The 20,787-nt window shown below is 48.7% G+C and overlaps 1 long non-coding RNA gene across 1 annotated transcript; it reads right to left on the bottom strand.

The window, feature by feature from the left end:
- Positions 1 to 309: 309 nt before the first annotated feature.
- LOC115406028 (uncharacterized) lies at positions 310 to 20,492 on the bottom strand. Its single transcript, XR_003933487.1, has 3 exons — positions 20,480 to 20,492; positions 18,066 to 18,076; positions 310 to 388 (listed from the first exon to the last, which is right to left on the bottom strand). It is a non-coding gene; the product is annotated as an uncharacterized LOC115406028 (long non-coding RNA).
- Positions 20,493 to 20,787: the final 295 nt, after the last annotated feature.

Here is a 20,787-nt window from a genome sequence, read left to right as displayed (position 1 = left end):
CAGGCTGATAACAGACATTTCTCCGCGGATGTCAAAGGACAACTTCAGGTGGAGCCGACTCCCTGTCCCTCTTTTTCTCATTTCCTTTGTTCTCCGTGCCCCCTGCTTTCTACAAGCTCTAAAATTCAATAACATTTTAGTGGATTTCATTTGAGGAAATGTCTCTGGAGATAAGCATCAAGGAATCCAGTCACCGGCAGCCGTCGCTGACCTGTTTTCTTATCAGTCTGAGAGCTGGAAGCTCAGCTGCTGAGCTCATTTTCACCACAGAGCAACGGGAAACCTGACAGGTCCGGTAAATTAGGAGATCAGCATCTTCCTCATCCCTCATCCAGATTATAGAGCATCTTCCTCATCTAACCTCAGATTATAGAGCATCTTCCTCCCTCTGACTGATGGAGCCCAATTTTTTCTGACCTGAGTTCTCCTGAGAACAGTATGAAAAATGTTGCGTTGGTCCTGGATTATATGAGGAATGTCTGTGATCGGGATCATCTAAAGCTCCTGTTTCCTGTGATAAACGACGAGGACAGCTTCCAAAAATCCCCACAACAAGAAGAAAAACCTTCTCCTGGCAGGAAACGTCTCACTTGGTGAGACAGAGGTCACTTTGTAGCCCCTCACTGACGGCTCCAGGTTCCCTGCAAAGTCTCATTATCCTTTTATTTCAACATTTATCTGACAAGAGAGCAGGCAGGGAGGATCCAGGCCATCTTTAAAGATTAATAAGAGGCAGTAAAAAGAAACAGAACGCCTAAAAAAAAGGAGAGGGAGCTTCAAACTAGCCATGCTGTTTAATGTCTGCATGTGATACGGTTGACAGAATTATTAATCAGGAACTAAAGAAAATCCGGACCTCTGCTCTCGGCTGCCTCACTTAGAGTCTTTAGTTAGCACCATTACATAGCAACTGGAGGTCGGGAGGTCTGCCACTAATTGGTTCTACAGGGTTTTGAATAACAATGAGTGGAGCCCAATTATAAAATCACTATGAGCCACCGCGGAGGAGTCGGGGGGGAGAAGCAGGAGGAGGGAGCATGAAAGCGAGGGAGAGTGACGAGGGAGCCGCCGGACCAGCCATGGGACGGAGGGACGGCGGCGCCCGGGCTGTTTCATCACTTTGACTTCCTCTTCTCCTCCGCAGCACGCCATTAATAAAATTTATAAATCAGCGGTGGCATAAATTTTAATGGAGGGCTGTGGAAAAACAGTCAAGGTCTCTGAAGATGGCTCCTCCTCATTTGAAATTCCATTTGCATAAAAGATTCACGCAACAGCGGCAGATTTGAAGGGAATCTTCTTTTTTATCGTGTGTTCATTTATTAGTAATAGAAACCCTTTTACATGGCGGGATCTGACACCAGCACTTTGGAATATAAATCAGTGTGTCTTTAGAACAAGTGTCTCCTCCTTTCTTTCTTTTCCTGTCTCTTGAAGCTTTTGCCACTCAGTGTGTGGCGTGCAAGTGTGTGTTTTTGTCCTTCGCATGTATCAACAACAACACATCCGGAGAGGCGGGAGCTGTAAGTGTGTGTGTGTGTTCAGTGACCGCCTGGTGGCTCTGCAGCCACTCCTCAGTTGGTCTCTTCCACCCTTCATCAGACAGGTTATGTTAAACCCAGAAGGTTTTTTTTTTTTTTTTTGGCCCCACTGAAAGGACGGCAAATGCAGCGTGAAAGGTTGTGTGTTTCCTTGTGGTCTGAAGCAGCCTGAACTTACCGTTGCAATATTAAATGTGTAATTGCAGTCATTGTCATCGTAAGCTTCATTTTGTTTACAGAGCAGGAAAGTGGTTCGACATTTACGACAGTATTGTCAAGAAAAAATACAAAAAGATGGACATTAAGTCTTTGTTGTGTCACAAATTGTAATACCACTGGTGGCCTGTGGTGGCAGTGTGGAGCGTGGCGTCATCTCAGGGATGTAGCGACTGACATGCTAACCAGTACCATGTGTCAGACTCGGTCCAGAGGTTCAGTCTGAGCTGATGTGTGTTAAAACCTCTTTTGATTCCACATGGAGGACTTTGTCTCGTCTATCAGCTGAAGTGTCCACAGTTTTCTGCACTCATGTGTAATCCCGCATCCTTGTCTGGAGAAGTTCATTTCAAGTCAGTACAAACAGCAGGATCTGAAACTGTCATTATGTAAGAGGTTTGTAGTGAAACAGGCCTTCGCAAAACAGCAAAAAAAAAACAGCGATACCAAAGACGGTCTCTAGAGCTTTTAATGGTATCTGGTGATACGGTTGCAATGGCGACACCTTCTGGTCGATACGTGAACACACAGGGGGTCAGAGGTGTACTTTCATCAGAGAGCCGCGGCCCGTTGATGAGGCAGAGCCGATGCGAGTTAGCATGGCTGTTAGCACGTCGTCAGAGCAGCCTTCTGCGAGTCGCGATGGGAAACATCGAACTAGCGGATTTAATCCAAAATGGTTCGTGTTCTATCCTCAGAATGATTCACTGTCCAAACGGTGGGACTGCGGTGCTTCTGTTTAATGAACCGCCACGAACAACATGCTTCTTCAGTCTGGAGGATTCCATTCATACACATTCTTCTTCTAAGTGCTTCACACTGCACTATACATCTAACAGTAACACTGCGCCCCCTGCTGGACTGAAGGAGGTACTGCTGGACTTCTGCACTGCTGTGAACTCCATATAAACAACAAATACTTAAAGAACATAAGAATATTAATAACTGTAAGCAATCTAATAATTTTTCAGTAATTTTTCTTTAGTTTTTCATTCAAAAAGTAGACGAGGTCACACAGTCCAGCAGATACCTCTTCAGCCTCTGAGTCCCTGTTTTTACACCTTGATCATGTTTGCACTTTTTTATTTTTGTTAATTTATTTTACCTTTAAATGTGAACAGCAATGTCTTGTTTTAAGATTCACTAGGATTTAACTTAGGTGAAAACATTTGATATTTATTTTAATTTAATTTTTTGTGTTTGTTAAAACTTTATTTTAAGATTGTGGCTCTCTGTAAGACTCTGCATTTAAGTAATGTTAATAAATGCTGACAATAACACAAAGTAGTTATAACAAAGTAGTCATAATTTAAAAATTTCTGTCAACTTTTAACTTTTTATTTTTTTTCCATAAACACAGTGGGCTTCGTTAGCAGTCCAACCACCAGGCTTAGCAAGTTTTATGGGGAAAACCCTGGGTTGAGTTGGTGGGCTTTATTTTAGGGATGCACGATAATTAACTGCTTCTCATGGCCGATACCGCTACCGATACCGCTACCGATAACCGATAAGTTCAGATGTTTATATTCAGTATAATCTTAAAATAATCTGAAGATTATGTACCAAGGAGAATGAAAACATTGAAGATGCAGAGATGAAAAAAGTAATACTTTAGTAGCTCTGGCCTGACTATAACAGCAAACAACAGTATAACAGCAAACAACAGTACAGACTTTTCACATGTTCATTTATTTTTTTCAAAAATATCGAACAGTTACAATGAGTAACAGTATATTTTTTCCAAACAAAAATAAATCAAAATAAAATCTCCTGTAATTTACACAGGCTGTCAAACTTCTCAAAACTCAGTGTATTAAATATAATCAAATCCCAACTAAACCAAAAACTGCATCCTTTAAGAAAAGGGTTTCACAGAACTGTGACTTGTTTGTCTGCCAAAAAATGAAGTGAAATATTTTTTCAACTATGAAATAAATTAAATGCATTGACATGTCAACCTCAAATCTAAAAACTAGGCGTGTCAACTTTTACCATTATTTTCTACACGTGAAGTCATAGTTTTGTCTTTTTCTATTGCAGTTGTGCTATATGACCACTAGAGGGCTCTGTCGCCATTGAAATACAGTATCTCATAATTTCATTAAATCAAAGACGTTCCACTAGTTATCAGACAAAAGGGCCATTTCAGCCGTTAACTTGATGATATGTTCACTAAGCGTCTTGCCACATTTCTTTAATTTTTTATATAAAATCCCTCATGCTAGCTTGTGAACCTCTAACGCTAGCTTGCGAGCTAGTGTTAGCTCACTAGCTAGCATTAGCATCGATGCCCTCCAGCTTATTGGGGTGTTTCCGTGGCGGCTGATCTCTCCTAGATCCCATGCTGCTGTTGTAAACCAGCTTTGTCCGACACAGCCTACAGCCAACAGTAGGTTCCATTTTGAAAAGCCGCCACACTGCGCCGCTCGTTGTCAGCTGCATTCGCGTCCTCGAGTCAACTTGAAGGCAACACTGACTGTAGCAGCATTTGGAAGCTACGGTGGGGTACAAAAACCCTTCTCCTTAGCAGTCAAGATGCAGGGCAGCAATGAACCCGCAGAACAAAGCTGCCGTCTCCTCGAGCCAGAAGTTAAAGAAGTTTAAGGTGCAGCACGCCGACAAGCAATTTTACTGAACCCATTAATTTATCGGTTTAATTTATCGGATTAAATTAATTTATCGGATCGTTAAAAATGATGTAATTTTTGCCCCAAATCGGCCGATAATTTATCGGACTGATAATTATCGTGCATCCCTACTTTATTTGGTGGGGTTTGTCTGGTGGGGTTGATTTGGTTTGGGTTTTTTTTCCGGGTTCATCTGGCGGGTTTGTCTCGATTCGGGGGATGTAAGCCAGCGTTGTGCTCCATGGATCCCTGCCGATCCACACTGCTCTACCAGCGTAGCGTCTCCGGGTGCTGAGCCTGGTCCTCGCCGTCTGTCTCACCTGTCCAGGCGGTCCAGGTGGAGTGAAGAGTAAACGGGTGGAGGTTGAGAAGCAGATCTGTGTCTGCCGGGGTGAAGCGGCTGCTCCCTCTCTGTCAACTTTCCATTTGTTTTGTCTCCTAATTAAGCAATTAATGCGCGGCGCTTTGATTGTTGTCTGTTTGCCTTGGTGCCGCCGTAGCGGCGCCGTGTTTGTCTGTTTGCCGGCGCCGAGGGTTGTGCTGAATAATGCATGGAGCGTCAGCGCCGCAGACAGCGCTGCCGTCTGAATTATGAACACGTCGGGCTGAGGCGCTAACTGGCTGCGACTCGCCCGAGGTGGAGAGAGAGAGGAGTCCTCTCCCGGCTCCTGCTGCTGTTTCTCCTTGATTGGATGCGACGGATGAGGGAAACGACGGATGCTTTCATACGTCTTGAAGAGCGGTAACACGGCCTCAGCGCCGTGCTGCTGTCATCCCGCTCCATTTAGCACTTAAACGCGTCTCATTTCAAGGTGAACGGAGTTTTTCTTCAACACTTACCTCAAAGTCTGAGACGTGCAAACCTGCAAATAGACAAGAGGGTTTGTTCCTGTCTCTGTTCAACCATTTACTGGAGTCTCCGTTTGTCTGGTGAACAGTAGGAGGCGCTGTGTGATCGGTTCACTGTGTTAGAACCCGCCTTTTGTCACTCGGTCATTTGAAACCTTTGCTTCCAAACTTCAAACATCCAATATTTTTAGTGTCAAATACCCAAAGGTCGTCCTGATGTACTGCCTTCATGGAGGGACAACAGGTAAATGAGAAAAATCTCGATTAATCATCTGCCTTATTGATTTACTGTCAACATACAACATGGATGTACTGAGATGATTTACTTATTTAGTTTAGAATTATCTCACAACATTTACTGTAAATTATTACTGCTGTGTGGAGCGTAGTGTTCTACTCATAGAGTGTAAATAAAATGGATAAAGCTTTCGTGACGTCCCTCACAGCGTTCCCAAATCCCGTTCTGAAGACTCCAGCCAGTCCAGCAGGACGCCTCCATTCTGAACATTTGAAACCAGATGTAAATGTGATTGGTCCAGCCTGTCACGTGACCGCATCACATGGACAGAAATGGCTGCAAAACTTTTCAATGCAAAACTTTAACTCGTAATATAAAATCGAAAGATGATTTAAGTGAAAATCAGAGTCTGGTGAAGCCAGAGACCAGAGCCTGTTCTGAAACCGGGCGCTTTACATGTTTATTTGCACTCTGAAAATCGCCATTTTTAAATGGGTTCCAATGAGACCGGGGCTCTTTTTGAAACCAACATCATCGCCCCCTGATGGAATTTCCCTGCAATTACAGGGGTTTTTTTTTTGCACTTCTGCATTATCTTCATGCTTTATGAGCGGAGGTTGCTGCTTAGTTCTACTCAAGACCACCAAACTCCAGACCGAGTCAGACCAAGAACAGAACATCCCAAGACCAGGACTTGAAGGGTCTGGGACGGAGCCCACGCCAAGACTTGAAGTGTTGGTCATGTGACCAAGACTGCTGACTCTGACGTCGTCGTTGTCTAACAGAAACTCAAACAGCGGCTGAAGTTTTCTGTTTTCCCATGAAGACGTCGTGTAAACGGGGCCCAGTTCTCCTGGTCTCTTCTGCTGAATCGTCGGTTTCATCGTTGACAGTGAAATTCTTCTGACGTGTTGGAACAGATCTGTACAAGCCAAGCGCACAGGTGTCCTCCCCATGGCAGGGCACAGGGGTCTCCAGAGGACCCGGTTCCCTCCATGATCCCTCCAGGGTCCTTCCAGGCCCCTCCAGACCCCTCCAGGTCCTCGTCCCTGCAGCCCGTTCCCGGCTCTAGTTCCTAGAGATGAGACGAAGTTTGATGGGTGCAAATGGTTCCTGCTTTGTGCTGCAGAGACGTCGAGGCTCGCTCGAGGCGGCGAAGCGGGTTGGAGCGTCTGTCACCTTGAAGAGCGGCAGGAGGTGCGGTTCAAATCCGCAGGGAGCAGATCTGTCACCAGAGAAAAGCCCGGGCCTCCTCCACCCCGGGGGGGGGGGGGGGGGGGGGGGCTGTGTGTGTTCCACCCTGTGCCAAAACCCAGAACTGCCTCTGACAACTCATTAGCACATTAATGTTAAGAAGAAAAAGAAGAAGAAGAAGAGAGGAATATGAAGGGGAAACAAAACTAAAGCAAAGCTGCTGCGGCTTTTAAGGACATTTTAGCCTTTTTTTTCTGCAGCGACGCACATCCTGAGCTATGCTAATGAGGCTCTGTGTTTGCCTAGTCTGGAAAAGCAACTCTCTTATTATTAACAGCAAAGGAAGAAAGCCTGACTGGGGGTTATTTTACCTCTCCCAGCGGGGAGTCTGCAAATTAACAAAAAGAAAATTGAATGCAACATTCGCCGCCGCTGTTATTTCTGTATTTTCTGTATTTTCCATCTCCTTCCCCACATGAGAGTGCTGCGTCCTCTAAATTAATTAGCTCTGAATATGTCTTAATGATATTTATACTTTTTAGTGTAATCGTCTAATTGTGTTTCTCCAAAGAAATATAGACAGTGTGTTTTAGCAGCTCTCTGCTCTGGAAAACACGGCAGAGGCTTCCTGGGATTATTAGGGTCTGCAGTGTTTTGATGTTCAACACATCATTAAGTCCTCTCCCTTTGTGACGGTGCCTAACCAGGCTCCCCACGCCTCCCCGCACCTCCTCCAGCCTCCTCCAGCCTCCTCCAGCCTCCTCCAGCCTCCCTGCTCCTCCTCTGGGGAGAGATTCTGCACCAGCCTGTTGGTCAATTAGTCCATGTGTGTAATTCCAAGGCTGAAAAACGACCAGAGATGGAGATAATGTGTCTTCAGCTGTGTGTGTGTGTGTGTGTGTGTGTGTGTGTGTGTGTGTGTGTAACGTGGGGAATGAGGAGCTGCTTTGTGTCCTCAGTGTTAAACACAATGATGTTTTTTCTTGTAATAGTTTTTACTTCCCAAACTCAGATCAGGCTACTGATTTAATAACTGCTAACTAATAATAAATACTTAATAACTACTCAAGCTTGGCTTCAGTGTTCAGTGATGTGCTGCTTCTCTCCTGAACTGCAGACTCCAGAACTACGAACCGTAATGTAAAAACGAGGCGTTTTCACTTGAATCGTTGTCTGTCGAGGCCTAAATGTCCGCTGAGTGTGGCTCCAAGGTGTTTTCAATTCGGAATTGGTTTATTCTGAATTAAGTAATTCAGAATTCTATTCCAGAGCGTGGTGTTTACATAGGGATAAACAAAAGGATCAAATCCTCTTTAACGCTGTGGGCTGTGAGGCGTTCTGATTGGACGGGGCGGCCGTGATGTGGTGACGTCTACCAGAAGTGAACAAAGCATGCTGGTGGAGATTTCTCTTTCTGTCTCGATGAACTTTGCTGCTACTCAAGTCCATCCCCTCTTTTCATTTGTATCCATTTCTTCTAAAGCTCCTTTCAATAAAGCGTCGCCGTACGAGTGGAACCGCGGACCGCCATCTTGGAAGATTTCGTCATCGCCACAAACGAGCAGAACGACCGGAATAAAGTCGCCAAATTTACATATAATTCTCTCCTGAAGGAGAACAAACTGGCCGGGTTATTCGGATTTAAACTTAATGCCAAACAAATTTTTCAGGTTAGATGGTCATTTTAAATTGGTTTTGAGCTTAATTTGTGTTTAAACATGAATTAAACGTCCCTGCAAACGTCCTGTTACTGATGTCCAGCGCTCCGGCCCTGGTTGAAGCAGCTGCTTCATGAGCGATCATCCATTCCTGCACCGAGGAGCTGCTGTTTGTCGTCATTGCTGAGAGTGATGCTAGGCTGCTAGCACAGGGGAAATGGTTGGTTCCCTTCAAGTGGGTGTTTCTGGACTGTTGGAGGAAAGGACTGGTGCAAAGAGACAGGAATGGGATTTCCCGAAGCTCCGCCTTCTTTTTAAAAGCCGTCTTCAGACAGGAAGGTTTCCTGAATGTCCTGACTTTACATTAAAGTCAGAGTTTAGAAGTTTAAGAGTTTAGATGCCGTAAATCCAGCTGTGTTAATGCAGGCATCACGTGCGCTCCACAGTGCTGATATTGAATTTTCAGGCTCTCAGGCTGCCCGGACTCTGCAGCAGCTGTATTATTTACAGCCGGGAGACATTGGACTGTTTTCCCCTCAGTCAGCGTCTGTCAGGCCGAGCCGCCTCACGCTCGCCGAATGCCGGCAGCCCGGCGGCTAAACGTGCCTCTGGCCCGCCGTCGTTCTCGTTCAGGTTACCGCGGGGCCGCCGGCTCACCCCGGCGTTTAACTGCGGTCAGCTGTAGAATACATACAGTAAATCTCCCGTGTAGAGAGAGCAGATCTCACACGGCTTTACAGTTCCCTGCGCTTCCCGTGTCTTTCCCAGGATCCGGTTCAGCAGAAAATCCTCCAGGATTCAGACTCAGATGTCACCTGAACACGTTCCTTTACCGGCTAAAAGACTAATCTGTCCATCCCTACAACCGCTTATGTGAGGGCGGAGGAAGGTTCCACTTGGACAGGTCAACCCTCCGTCACAGGGCGACTGGGAGGAAGCCCAGCGATCGCTCAGACCCGCGTGAGCGGTGGGGTTGAAGGGGGCCATGCAAATGGCAATGCATTTAAAACACAGACATAACACAGTCTCTGCTTCCTGGACGGTGGAGCGCATGGTGGAGCGCTGTGGTTACCGGACTGCTGAGGCTCACAGCAGCACAAGCCTTTGCACGTGTTACGACTAGCTGCTATTGCGCTGTATGCTAACTTCACATGACTGTGTTCTGGCCATGTGATTGGTTGAGGCGATCTCTATCATCACAATAATTCTGATGATTTTCTAACTAGTATTTTAACAACCGGACGTTTGGACCGAACCTACTTTCCGACCGACCTACTGAACCTACTAACGGACCAAACCTACCTACCGACCGAGTGAACCTACTGAATCTATTGACCAGCCTACCTACCAAACCTACTGAATCACAGAATCTACCTACCAACCGACCGTACCTACCAAATCTACTGACTGACTAAACCTACCTAATGACCAAACCTGCCTACCGACTGACCGAACCTACCATATCTACAGACCAACCGAACCTACCTACCTACCAAACCTACTGAACAACAGAACCTACCTACCAACTGACCAAACCTACCTACCGACTGACCGAACCTACCATATCTACTGACCAACCGAACCTACCTACCAACCAAACCTACCGACCGACTGAACCTACCTACCAACTGACCTACCGAACCTACAGACCGACCAAACCTACCAAACCTACTGAATGACCAAAGCTACAGAACCTACCCAGTGACTGACCTACCGAACCTACTGACTGACCGAACAAACCTACCTACCGACCGACCGACCGACCCTTGTGGTGTGCGTCCAATGAAATCAGGTTTTTGTGACATTTGGAAGTTCACATTCTGCAGATCAAACACATCAGAAAATCCACTTTCCATCAACGTCATCAGAGCTCATGCTCAGCTATATAGTTTTCATGATATGAAACTTTTTTGAAGCTGAAACTTCAAAACGAAGCCTTTCCTCTTGAACCTCGGCCTGAAGGCGGGGTCTGTGAACGTGGATCTGTGTTCTCTTAGCAGATGTAACCCGCCTTCAGCCTTTTCCGTTAGCCGGGATCAGATCCAGCACCCGCTGACCCCGAGTCGGATGAAGCAGTTTGGAAGACGGATGGACGGAGCCTCGAAACCCCGCCCCCCCCTTTCCCGAAGGCTGAGCGCCGCATCCTTCCTCAGCCCGGCTCTGGCGAACAGCGGCGTCCCCCCGTGTGATCTGATCCCCGGTGTTATGCGCTCTGCCTCCGGGCTGCTCGGGGATTTGGTGGAACAGTCGAGGAAGTTTGGCCCGGGTTCAGACATGGCAGCACTTTCAATAACGTGGCCTGGATTCAGTCCCGGCCGGAGGAAATCCTGCTCACCTGCTCCCTTTATCTCCGCTCTGCAGATTAATATTGCAGAGCCTGTAGCTGCTACCCCTCGTCCTCATCCTCATCCTCTCTCTCTTGTTATCCCTGCATCCCATCACTCCCAAACACATCCACTTCTCCTCCACCCTCCCCCTCCTCCACCCACCCCCTGCTTGTGGATATTGCTTTTCTTCTCTCCATCTCTCTTGTTGTCTCCTCCGCTCCATCTCAATCAAGAATGCAGCAAGTTTTATGAATTCATCAAAATGATCATGGAGAATCCGGGGAGGCATGCAGGGAGGCAACAAGGCGAGACGACGGCAGTGGGAACAGACGGAGGAGGGTGGGGTGGGGTGGGTGGGGGGGGGGGGGGGGCAAAGTGATGGGGGTGTTGCTGCTGTACTGCTGAATTTTAATGAGTACCACCGGGAATTTCTTCCTCACAGTTTTTTTCCTCCCTTCCCTGGGATGCACCCGTCGACGCCACGCCGCTATATCACTGTCACACAAATGAGCTTTAACGGGGGGGGTGGGGGGTGGGGGGGCCTCGGCCCGGGCGGAGCGTGTCGCCGAATGGAGCTGTCGGCCACGCACCGGGGAAGCAGCCGACCCCGAGGTCTAATTGAACTGCCAATTTGTCATGTTTATCTTGCGTGTGTTCCAGCGGCCGGCGAGCCAGGCGCGCAGCGCGGCGCCACTTCCTGGACGTAAACGACGTTTCAGCGCGTGACAGATCCGCCGCTCGTTAGTGAATTATTCATTCTCTTCATTAGAGCCCAACTGATAGCTTCACACACGTGCACGCTCTCCGCCGTGCGCTCGCTTGCTCCCTCTGCCTCCTCGCTTTGCCGCCTTCCTCCGCCGAGCGCCGCTCATCTGTCACGGTGGTTCCCAACCTGTGGTCCCCTTGTCGCATCAGGGACGTGAAGAAAGAATCCCGGGCTTCGATGTAACGGGGTGGGATCAGGTTTTCAGATGACGGAGGGAACCAGAGGGAAGCTCGACCGACGGTTGAAGCGAAAAGGCACCGGTCTGGTTTCAGAAAGGCTTCCAGGGTTTCCACTGATCTCCAGGGTTTCATGACTAAAACGATCAGCAGCGCCACCTCGTGGCCCGGCATGCTAATGCCGCCATTTTCAGTATTCCTGCTATTTCTACATAAATCATCATTTTCAGAATGTTGTCATGTAAACATAAACGTTAAAACGACGTGATTTAACTAAAAGCGTCGTCGTGTAGACGAGGCCTCGGTCTCAGTTTTCTGTCATGTCTGTAAGTTTTACTGCCGCCAGGTGGACCCATCAGGAACAGCAGCTCACTGAGAAACTGAGTTTTTCTTCTTCTGTGGTGTGCGGCTGTACTGAAACCTCTCCAGGGCCAATTGCGGCCCACAGGCCTCATGTTTGACACCGCTGCCTTATGGCCTGTGGCTTTACTGTCTCTGCCTTGTTATTTTACCCCCCTCCCTCACATCCCCTCTCCCCTGGGAAGGCTTTATTATGCTTTGCTCCGACAGCAAAGTACACAGATAAAAGATAATTGGCTGGCTTGACTCCTCCATTGATATGAAAATAGGATTTCAATTATTCAGGGTGGTTAAAGGTTAGTTGAAGGTTATTCCTGGCAGAGAGAAGTAGAAGGAACAGGGTGAAAAACCCGAGTGTTGCGAGCTGTGGCCGGGAGGTGAAGCGCTTTCTGTGAAAAGGCCAATACCGGGCGGTGCCGGCGTGTTGTGAAGGAACCACAGACGGCTCTCTGGGGGATTCGAACACGGCGGTGGAATTCGGCTGTTAGGCAGCAAACGAAGGGTGGCCTCTCCACAGAAAACACAGCAGGCACTCTCTCTCGGAAATGCGTCTGCGTTCGATCCCTGGCTCTAATCCCGCGGCGCCGCTCCTCACATGCTAACCAAAGGGTGAAGCAGCGGGGTTATATCAGGGCCGGTTCCCAGGGGAGCGCGGCGGCGTCCCCGAGGACACGTTCCCCAACCACAGCAGGGGATTGTGGGATAAATGGAGGGCAGAGGTGAGGAGGAGTCAGCTGGGCTCAGACTGGATGACCGCTGGTCTGGAAACACGTCTGTGGACCGGAGGAGCGCCGAGACCAGCAGCCGGTCCGGTTCACCGCCAAGACGTACCAGGGTGATGAGTCAACACGCAGTCAACCGGGAGGGAAAAGAGCCACGTCGTGCAGACGGCGTTCACACTGCAAGGAGTGAAGACGGTGACATTTCAGCTCCTTTAGGCCTTTATACCCCTTTCCCACTGCCGCTAGCGGGTCGACCTGTGTTTTCGACCCGCTAACAATCGGCTTTTGCCTCCTTTCACGCCGCCTGCAGACCCGGGTTTAACCGCCTGCCGGCGAGCCGCGTCGCTGCGTTTTCCCGCGCTGATTGTGTCCCACGTTGATGACATCATCCGTGCGACGGAGCAAAGCAAAAGTAAAAAATGGACTAGAGCTCAGTCCCCGTTGCCTGTCGACAAATCTCCTCCTCACGGATGAGGAGAAACTCTCTGGTCTCGCTGTCCTGCCAATACTGTGTCATCTTGACGAAGGAGATCTCATGCTGTGTATAAAAACAACAACAAGCGCGCCAACATAGCCACGCTAACATCGCCACGCTAACATAGCCACGCTACGGCGACGTCATCACCTAAATTACCGTGTCGACGTGAGTCTGCCTTTCACGCTCCCTTTCGCCCCCCCCCACTAAAAGCTAATAGAAGTCGAGCCGTTAAAACCCTGGGTCGCTTGCAGGGTCGAACGGCCCGGGTGGAAATGCCGATTAAACCCTTTTTAGCGGGTTTAAATGGGTTTTTTGGCCAGTGTGAAAGGGGCTTTAGTTTACACCAAGCCCAGCTGCAAATCACCAAAAGCCAAAGTAAAAGTGTAGATTTGGAGAAATTCTGGGGAGATGGAGACTAATGTCACAGTGTGTGATGGAAACGTCAGCATCGTGTGTGTAGCAGATGCGTGCCAAAAAAAAAGAAAAAAAAAACTTGATTTTTAGAAAAAATTCGATAACGATAATCTCATAATGTCCTTTAACATGTGACTTCTTTCCGAAAAAAAACGTAGTTAAAATTGTTTTTGCTATCCAGGACACAAATGGACAAATCGTTATATTTCAGGACGGAAATGCCTCGATCCGTCCTGTTTGCAGAGAACTGGAGGGATTCATAGCTCAGCAGGACCAGCATACATCAAGCAGCTAACTGATGCTCGTGGCTAAGCTAATACGCTAAAGGCGAACAGCTAACAGGAGAATATGGACCTAGACCCGGACCCGGACCAGGACCGGGAGAATGTGAACTGGGAGTCCTGGCACTCTGCAGGAGGACATGTTCTTATTGTAGACCACTGCTCTCGTGCGGAAGAGCTGTTTACTATTGCCGTGCAGCGGATCACCATGCGGCATTGCGGCCTCTTGGTTCCTGGTCGCATACGTGGTGATCCACGGTCATCCGGGAACGAGCCCTGAACCTGTTTCCGCGCTCGGTGCAAATCCAGTCCATTTCGTGGAGTGATGGGGTGTCTTTGTGCTCGTATCGACCAGCTATCACATGATTTACCTCTGTCCACGCCCAGCATGGCCCGAGTCCGGCTCTGAGCATGAAGAATGAGGCGTTTAAGGACACACCGAATCTACAACGCATTCTCCCTCTGGTCGTTGCAGACATGCAACGTTTCCTTTCACACCGAATCCTTCAGTCAGTTTCACATTTGGACCAGAACAGTTTCGTCTTGCTCTGAAGGTCACCTCAGTGAGGATCCTCTTCACATGTACAACAAACTGCAGTCAATAATCCGACCTGAGCTTCCTGAAGTCTACAGATTACTTGTAGAGTGCAGCACATGCTCCTTCCTGTCATTCCGGATTATTTCCGTCCCAATGTTCCTTCACAGTGGAACACGTTTGTTGCTCAGTATTGAGCGGAGGAAGTGTGCTCCCGCTGCCTCCCCACACCGGGAGCGTATTGATCACCCGAAGCCAATCACTTGACAGCAGTGTCTCCTCGGAGAGCGGCCCAGCACCATTTTCCCTCTCATTCTTTAATTAGCGGTGCAACCCGTGGGCGCTAATCTATGCGTCCCTCTCTGATATTTCTCAGATGTGCAGCGCTTTGATTTCTCTGACCCAACGAGCGGCGTGGGGATTGAAGCGCTGCAGGAATACTAACTCGTTCCTGGAGAGAGAGGCGGCGTGAGGATGCTGGCAGACAGGAGGGGAAGATCAAGAAGGACTTTCTTATCCAAGATTCACACCTGCAGCCGCCGTCTCCTGCAGACAAACATGGCCTCCGACAGGAAGAGACTGGAAACACAGAGGAGGGTCCAAACGCCTTAACGACGATTCCGGTCAGGACTGAGCGTACCGGCAGACCGGCAGAAGCTTTTTAATTCCTCTGAATCCCACAAAAAGAAGTTCAGACAGATGAACACCAGTGGAAGTTACTTTACTGAAATCTGTCAGTTTCACTGCTTTCACAAGGTCTTTTCTCAAGTGTGGACTTTGTCTTTCAACAACGTCCAGCGTCAGAGCAGATGTTTACGCAACGTTTTCTGGTTGAAATAGAGAACTCACGTAGCAGTTTGAGGGTCCCTTCACAAGAACCGAGCTTTGCCACTTTTTGAAAACACTCCGTCTCTACGTAAACGGGGGAGAATGGAAGTTTTTGAAAATGCTCGTCTCCGTGTAAGTGGTTGGAAAGTGGAAAGAAAGGTTTTTTTAAAACGCAGAATGCAGAGAATGCAGCCTTGTGAAAACAGCAGTTTGATGGTTCTTCCCTGCTTTCTGCTTTGTGCTTCTGCAGACCGCGTTGGAACCGTCAAACCTTTGCTAAAACGTTCCATGCACGCAAACACATTCACAATCAAACCAGCATCCCTGCATATCCTCGAAATCCACAGCATCTCCCACAGCTTCTCTCTGCGCTCCATTTCAAAGCGTTCTTCAAATTCAGCGTCCATTTTTGTTTCTTCTTGCTGTTCGGCAGTGTGCGTCCAGCGGTCGACCGCAGAGGAATCTGCACAGATTGTACTCTATCTTCTTTCAACTGATTAAATTAAAGGTGATTTTGACCCCAGACAGCTGTTAATCCCCACATGGCGTCCCTGTGAGAGCTGGTGTCCTGTGATGGACACCATTACTTTCCCGTAAAGGGTCCAGCAGTAGTGGTGACCGGTTCTCCTCTACCAGAAGTGATCGGTCGCAAACCGACCGGTTTGCCTGAAATGAGTGTTTCAGGGTCCGGTGGTTAACTGGAGGTGAGCCGGCTGATGATGGCTGGCCGAGGAGCTGAGCGGATTCGGAGAAGCTCATTGCTCATTCAGCTCCAGACGCCGGCGCCCGCCTCGCTCTCCCGGCCTCGTCGGGAAAAACCTCGGTAATCAACTGCGGAGCGCGGCTCCTGAATAAATCAATCGGCGGTGTGTGACTAAAGCGACGGTTAGGCCGCCCGCCGTCCCTTTGATGAGGCCAGATCTGTGTATCAGTGGTAAGCAAGCGCCGCTACCTAGTGCACTTCAAACAGGCTTAGCGCTAAGCCAATTAGCATGACTTTGCACGCCGTTGATCCGCCTGTCGCACCGTGCAGACTGCGCTTAATTGTGTATCGCCACACTGGCTAATGCTAATTTATAGTAGCCTCTAGCGAAGCTGAGCCCGGAGGTAAACAAAGCAACAGGGCTAATGCGTTGTTGGCGGCGCTGTCTGGCGGCTCTGGTCCTCGTAGCTGTCGGCTACCGTCCCGCCCTGGATCGTCTCAAACGTTAGTCGCTCAGACGCCACTGATCCGCTGAGCGGGCGGGAAGCGACTCCGATGACATTCAGGGTTGTGTTCTTACCTGACGGGAATGGACCGAGGCGCTGGGAGGCCTCGGAGGGAGCGAGGCCGCCGCCGCCGCCGCCGCCGGGAAGAAGTCCTCCGTCTCAAATAGCGTCGTCTTTCAGGTCACTTCACGATCACTTTGGCCCGCTGCCCCGCCTCCATCTGCTTCAACAATCTCTTCCAGAATCATCTGCACGCTTTACTGCAGCTCCAGGCCGGTAGACGAGTGTGTGACCGCAGCACGTGTGTGTGTGTGTGTGTGTGTGTGTGTGTGTGTGTGTGTGTGTGAGTGAGAGAGAGAGAGTTACTACTGAAACCTGCGGGGAGAAGTCATCGGTAAACAAAGACACACAGGATGCACACTAATGAACTGATGTGCTCTGATAAGTCTGCAGAGGAAGTGTGTGTGTGTGTGTGTGAGAGAGAGAGTGTGAGAGTGTGTGAGTGTGTGTGTGTGTTCTGGGAGCACTGAGGCCAGTCCGGTCTCAGATCTGAGGAGGCCTGCAGGAATGTTCCCTGCCTTTGAAGACTCTGCGCTCAGCAGGTCTCAGGTCCAGAATGAAGGGAATGTGGCTCCGCCAGGCTCCGTCCAGCCCCGCTTTATGAAGGGATCCTGCTCGGTTTTCATCCCGCCGCCTGTGTTGCTGTGGGGATGAAGAGGGGAGCGTACATACTGATGAGGGGAGCCGGACTGGCCGAGTCCAGGACGAGGAGATCACAGTCAAACCCGGGTCTGTGGGAGGAATGTGGCTTCCTTTGGCTGAGGCGGCTCGTCTGTGAAGTCTGCAGACCTGAGAGAACTCTGATAGCTTAGACCTGAAAGTTCAAGCTTCAAATCATCCAAAGACATGAGGCTGTTCTCAGTACCAGTTCTTGATTTAAAAAAAACAAACTGTAAACCAGCTTCGTCTGAGGTTCCCTTTACATGACAACAACATGACGTTTTTCTGTTTTCCTTCCAGTTTGCATGTTCACACAACGTTTTGAAAATGATGTCCGTCTCCACAGAAATGACAGAAACATGAAAAGAGAACGACTTTTCAGTAGTGAGTGGTGTTGGTTGTTTTTATAATGAGGCTGTCTGGATGTGAGAGGAGGAAGATGCTCTATCATCTGGATTATCTCAAATGGAGGTTTATCACATTTTGTTCCCAGTGCTCCTAATTCCTGATTTGTTTTTTCTTTTTTTTTTTAATAGAAAAATTTTCCAAAATTTTCCCGCAGTATATTATATATTTTATTACTGTGTTAATTGTTTCCTGCTGCGCTGGTTCTCTGTGTAGTTTTGATAACTGTTGATGAGTGGAGCGTGTAAAGACCGACACCCTGGAGTCCAGAGTCCAGTACGGACACTGGTACTGACCTTCAGTGTGGATGGAGCCCCCCCCCCCCCTCCCGGTACTCACTCCTGACTCCTGACTCAGCGTCTCCGCAGCCCAGACACCCATATTGAGTGCTTTTTATCGAAGCCGCACTTTTTCCTCGTTTGAAACAATATCGCCTGACTGTTGCCATTGATTCTAGAGGATTGTGCTCCGGTAAGCACTCCTCGAAGCCCCTGCTGCTATATTAAGCAATCGTTTCCCACAATAGATGACACTCTTTGTCTGCCTCCCGCAGCAGTTCGACTGGCTCTAATGGGCCCGGCGTTACTCACACTGCACATTGATCGCACCGTGCCGGATTTTAAAAGAAGTAGTCGAAGTTTCCTTCGCAAATGAGCCTGTTTTTAGATATGAGAGGGGGTTTTTTTTTCCCGCTGTACACTGGTTCCACCTGACAGTTCAAGGTGCTCGTGCTGTTAAACGATATTCAAACGTGCGGCTGTGCAGAGTAAACCCCAAGAGGCCGCCGCGACGAGTCCGGGATGGGAAGTGAAACCTTGAGACAGTGATTCCACCGGCCCGGCGTTTATTTGCATGTCTTTGGTTGTGATGTGATGTGACTGCGTTTGCCTGCCAGACACCGGGGCTCTCTGAAGTACGTCTCTTTAAATCACCGGGGCCTCGGGACCGCAACTGCAACCCGCTTCAGACGCCGCGCAGCGCCGGGTTCTCGCTCCGTTATCTGCCGTCTCCTCCCCGTGTCGCCGGGCCTCAGTAAATCAGCTCGCCGTGGGGGGAACATGTGGGGGGTGGGGGGACACGCCCCACAGACTCGCATATTTAAATCCTCAAGGGCTACACATCACAGCCTGGAAAACATGGCTGCCGTTTGGGAACACTTAGGCGAGGAAACCATCGAGCATGTGACTCACAGACGTGATCTAATTGGCTTTGGTGTGTGTGTGTGTGTGTGTGTGTGTGTGTGTGTGTGTGTGTGTGTGTGCCTGTGTGTGTTTCACAGAGCAGTTCCACAGTGTGTGTGAAATGTAGAAATGAAAGGATTTCACACTGGGTGCTCTCACTGTCTTCGTGCAGCTGATCAGCAGCCTCAGTGTCTCGCAGCCATTTTTTCTTCCTTTGTTCTCACGTCAGGAAACTGAGGATCGGTTTGAGGGACGGGGCTGGTATGATGGGGTTCTTCGGGTTTGACGGAGTTTGGTTTGGTGGACTTAATCTGGACTGGTGAGGTTGTTGGGGTTGGTGCAGCTTGGTTTGGTGGAGTTTGGTCTTGGTGGATTTTGTCTGGTTTGGTGGAGTTTGGTTTACTGGGGAGTTTGGTTTGTTGGAGTTTGGGTTGGTGAAGTTTGGTTTGGTGGAGTTTGTTTGGTTTTGAGTTTTTTTCTGATTTGGAGAAGTTTGGTTTGCTGAAATTTGATTTCTTGGAGTTTGGGTTGGTGGAGTTTGGTTTGTTTGGTTCATTTTTCAAAAAATGATTCATGAAAAATGTATTTGTCCCCAGGGGGCAATAACTAAAGAGACATGTAGATCAGGCAATGCAGCAATATTATTCTGTTAATGTACGATACAGGCAGGGGAACATCCTGCCTCCAACATACACAAAGGTGAGCTCTCGGCGTCAAACGTGGCGGCGCGGCAGACCGAAGAGGCGAGGAATCGGCGTGTTCCACAGCAGACGTCCAGCTCTCTGCTGGTCCTGTCTCGACCTCGTTCTCTTCTCGCTGGAGTCACTTTCCCACGTGAGACTCCGGACAATCCTTCTGAGGCAGCTCTTAAAGGAAAGGCTTGCTGCATGCAGCTGGACCATCAGCAGGACGCTGACGACACAAACGTTCCTGGACAATAGTTTTGGCATTAACAGGAGTAAATAAACTAACCTCACAGCAAAATGACTAATCTACTAGTCAGGTTTAAATGACTGTTGGTCTGTTTTCAGGGCCGGAACAGGATGTGCTCGCTGGCTGTTCACTTTTGTTCTGTCCACTTTCATTCTCATTTGAAAATTGACAAAAAAAAACAAACAACTGACAGCAACATGTGTGAACCGCAGACCACATGGAGAAGCAACACTAAAGAAACATGCATATTCTCTTTCATTTACTTCTTTCTTTAAAACCCCTGAGTTCAGTTTTTCAATTCGAAGAGCAGCGATTTTAAGGGGAAATGTTGCTTTTGTGAGGAAACAGTTGTTGACATGCAGGGTGGGCGAGAGCTTCGTTTCAGTCTCAGTCAGTCAGTCTTGATTGGTCGATCAGAGGCGCTCTGGGGTGTCTTTAATGTTGGGGTTTGTGGTTTGAAGGGTTTGGAGGGGTGGTTTTTAGTTTGGGTGGGGGGTTGTTGTGGTTGGTGGTTGTGTTTAGGGGCCTTGGGGGGTGTTTTATGTTTTTTTTTTTTTTTGTGTGTGTGTGTTGGGGCTGGGATTGGGTACTGTTCACATTTGACCCGATACAGTACCAACACCCGGTACCTGGGGATCGGTACCAGTTTTCAGTACTTTTGTGTGTTCATGTGGTAATAAATGTTGATGTGTTGCTTGCAGCAGACAAATGCTAACCGATGCTAGCGTGCTAGCGGTGCTGAATGCAGGAGCTGTGGCCATAGATCTGAAGCTGTTGAAAATGCTGCTCTCCTCAGCCTTGAGAGAAATCTTGTTCTTAACCAGAATCTTCCTCTGATTAGGAGTTTTCCCGCCGTACTTTACAGAGCACTCTATCAGCCGTGCTGCTCTGTCGACTGAACGCTCGGCTGCTGACGTCTTTATGCTCCTCTGCCTGCGATGCTGTGTTCATGTTCGGAAAACGGCCAACTCTTCCACTCCCTTAGTCACAAGGATGCGTTCAAGTCCTGAGACGTGGTTCTGTGTGATTTCATGTGAATGGATACTCGGTAGAACTGACGGAATTCGGTCGGTACCGAGAATAGTCATGGAGTCGGGGCGTGTTGTTGGGGTGTGGTGGTGTTTTGGTG

Source organism: Salarias fasciatus, chromosome 1 (genome assembly GCF_902148845.1).
Source record: "Salarias fasciatus chromosome 1, fSalaFa1.1, whole genome shotgun sequence".
Lineage (NCBI taxonomy): Eukaryota > Metazoa > Chordata > Actinopteri > Blenniiformes > Blenniidae > Salarias > Salarias fasciatus.
Note: the sequence above shows the minus strand (reverse complement) of the source record. Positions and strands in the feature narration are given on the sequence as shown.